The sequence below is a fragment of the Calonectris borealis genome, unplaced genomic scaffold, assembly GCF_964195595.1.
Source record: "Calonectris borealis unplaced genomic scaffold, bCalBor7.hap1.2 HAP1_SCAFFOLD_115, whole genome shotgun sequence".
Lineage (NCBI taxonomy): Eukaryota > Metazoa > Chordata > Aves > Procellariiformes > Procellariidae > Calonectris > Calonectris borealis.
Genome location: NW_027441503.1, coordinates 40,001 through 42,500, shown reverse-complemented (window position 1 = coordinate 42,500; position 2,500 = coordinate 40,001).

The window sequence follows — 2,500 nt, the reverse complement described above, 5'->3', positions numbered from 1 at the left end:
ACCCCCCCGGTTCCCCACCTCCCCACACACCCCCCGGACGGGAGACGGCGGCAGCCCGGTCCAGCCGGACCCGGAGCACGGAGGGGCCGTCAGGTCTACCCGGCTCCGGGGCCGGCGGCGGCCGTCAGGTCTACCCGGCTCCGGGGCCGCCGGCGGCCGTCAGGTCTACCCGGCTCCGGGGCCGCCGGCGGCCGTCAGGTCTACCCGGCTCCGGGGCCGGCGGCGGCCGTCAGGTCTACCCGGCTCCGGGGCCGGCGGCGGCCGTCAGGTCTACCCGGCTCCGGGGCCGGCGGCGGCCGTCAGGTCTACCCGGCTCCGGGGCCGCCGGCGGCCGTCAGGTCTACCCGGCTCCGGGGCCGCCGGCGGCCGTCAGGTCTACCCGGCTCCGGGGCCGCCGGCGGCCGTCAGGTCTACCCGGCTCCGGGGCCGCCGGCGGCCGTCAGGTCTACCCGGCTCCGGGGCCGCCGGCGGCCGTCAGGTCTACCCGGCTCCGGGCCAGGCGGCGGCCGTCAGGTCTACCCGGCTCCGGGCCAGGCGGCGGCCGTCAGGTCTACCCGGCTCCGGGGCCGCCGGCGGCCGTCAGGTCTACCCGGCTCCGGGGCCGGCGGCGGCCGTCAGGTCTACCCGGCTCCGGGGCCGGCGGCGGCCGTCAGGTCTACCCGGCTCCGGGGCCGGCGGCGGCCGTCAGGTCTACCCGGCTCCGGGGCCGGCGGCGGCCGTCAGGTCTACCCGGCTCCGGGGCCGCCGGCGGCCGTCAGGTCTACCCGGCTCCGGGGCCGGCGGCGGCCGTCAGGTCTACCCGGCTCCGGGGCCGCCGGCGGCCGTCAGGTCTACCCGGCTCCGGGGCCGGCGGCGGCCGTCAGGTCTACCCGGCTCCGGGGCCGCCGGCGGCCGTCAGGTCTACCCGGCTCCGGGGCCGCCGGCGGCCGTCAGGTCTACCCGGCTCCGGGGCCGGCGGCGGCCGTCAGGTCTACCCGGCTCCGGGGCCGGCGGCGGCCGTCAGGTCTACCCGGCTCCGGGGCCGGCGGCGGCCGTCAGGTCTACCCGGCTCCGGGGCCGGCGGCGGCCGTCAGGTCTACCCGGCTCCGGGGCCGCCGGCGGCCGTCAGGTCTACCCGGCTCCGGGGCCGGCGGCGGCCGTCAGGTCTACCCGGCTCCGGGGCCGGCGGCGGCCGTCAGGTCTACCCGGCTCCGGGGCCGGCGGCGGCCGTCAGGTCTACCCGGCTCCGGGGCCGGCGGCGGCCGTCAGGTCTACCCGGCTCCGGGGCCGCCGGCGGCCGTCAGGTCTACCCGGCTCCGGGGCCGCCGGCGGCCGTCAGGTCTACCCGGCTCCGGGGCCGCCGGCGGCCGTCAGGTCTACCCGGCTCCGGGGCCGGCGGCGGCCGTCAGGTCTACCCGGCTCCGGGGCCGCCGGCGGCCGTCAGGTCTACCCGGCTCCGGGGCCGCCGGCGGCCGTCAGGTCTACCCGGCTCCGGGGCCGCCGGCGGCCGTCAGGTCTACCCGGCTCCGGGGCCGGCGGCGGCCGTCAGGTCTACCCGGCTCCGGGGCCGCCGGCGGCCGTCAGGTCTACCCGGCTCCGGGGCCGCCGGCGGCCGTCAGGTCTACCCGGCTCCGGGGCCGCCGGCGGCCGTCAGGTCTACCCGGCTCCGGGCCAGGCGGCGGCCGTCAGGTCTACCCGGCTCCGGGGCCGGCGGCGGCCGTCAGGTCTACCCGGCTCCGGGGCCGGCGGCGGCCGTCAGGTCTACCCGGCTCCGGGCCCGGCGGCGGCCGTCAGGTCTACCCGGCTCCGGGCCCGGCGGCGGCCGTCATGTCTACCCGGCTCCGGGCTCGGCGGCGGCCGTCAGGTCTACCCCTTTTCGGAGCCCGTGGGGCCGCCTGCGGTACCCGGCGACCGCGGGTTGTTGGTTGCGTAGCGTCCGGCGATAAGGGCGGCCAAGTCTACCCGGCTCCGGCGGGACTTGGTCGCCTTGCCGGGGCCGAGGGGTAGACGTGTTGTCCCCGCTGCTTCGTCGGAGCTGCCGAAGGGGTCGCTGTTTTTCGCTGCCTCCAGTTACGTCATCGTAAAAGTCGGCGTGGTTGGCGCGCCTCCCCGGTGCGCAGAGGCGCCGCTCTTGGAGCTTGCCGGCGGCGGGGACGTGCCGGTCCGTACTATAGGAGCGAGCCGTGACTCGTCTCCAGAGCAGCGCTCGTCAGCGGCTGCAAGGCCCGCGGTTCTGCCAGCAAAGTGGGGTGCTCGGCGGCCGTCGTGGCGGTTCCCTCGGTGGTCCGGCCCAGCTTCCAGTCTCTTCGGTCCGGCCATCTCCCAGCGCTTGCCCGACAAGCCAGCCCAGCGTGTCCGAGGGGTCGGGAGCTGCGGAGAGCCGGAGCCGGCGGCCGGCTCCGGCGGCCGTTGCCGACCGGCACGAGGCATAAGGCCGGATCCCGCAGGGCAGGGCAAAGACTCGAACGCACCCAGCCGGGGCCCAGTGATGGTGAAGGTCACTGCCGGAGGCAGACGGCCG